Here is an 893-nt window from a genome sequence, read left to right on the forward strand (position 1 = left end):
AGTCATGCCTTATTGCTTGAACATTGTCCAATTTAATTTTATTTAAATATTGTTCAATACAAGTATAAGCAACACTTTTTAAAATATAAATATTCTTTTCCTTAGTCCTTCCAGGGAATAAAAATAAGAAAGTTAATGTGACTCCTTTTCAGAGAATATTCAATGTAATATGTAGTGGATGTAATATAATGGGAAAAGTAACTAATAAAAATAAACAATTGACTAATGTTTGATCGATACTACACTTATGTCTATTTAAAAAGTTTCTTATATTAAATTAAAACAATATCGTGTAATGACCAATTAAAATAATTAAAACCTAAAGTTTAAAAAGGGAGTAGCCTGTGAGAAACGTGAAAGAAATGACCTTTTTGTACCATTTTTGCAGTCACTATATAGGCATCTGTATGCAGGAAGCATGTCTGATATTACAAAAATTTCCTTTTCTCGTCATTCACGAGAATTTAAGGTCGATAAATTTGAATAAAATTACGCAAAGTGTCGTTGAATATTTTGAAGTTACAGCTCCGTAGACTTACAAAGTTTCACATGTAATATATGTTAAAGGACCTTCGTATTTCTATTCAAGAAGATTTGAAGATGGTTTCTGCATAATCATTTAAACTTCGTCCTTTTGGCAAAGAGAACGTCAAAGAGATAGATAAAAGCGATTAAATAAACGAGTTCACACTTACTTGGAATAAAATATTAAGCTATTAAATTATACTTCAAAATTTAAGCTTTATTAATAACAAATAAAATATTGCGATTACGTGATAATTAATTCTATCAAAATACATTAAAAAATTAGAATAAGTCAATGACAAAAAACAATATCGAATTAAAAATTTATCCAGCTATAAAACACAATCGTGAAAAATAACATTGAGTTT

Source organism: Bombus pyrosoma, linkage group LG17 (assembly GCF_014825855.1).
Source record: "Bombus pyrosoma isolate SC7728 linkage group LG17, ASM1482585v1, whole genome shotgun sequence".
NCBI classification, from domain to species: domain Eukaryota; kingdom Metazoa; phylum Arthropoda; class Insecta; order Hymenoptera; family Apidae; genus Bombus; species Bombus pyrosoma.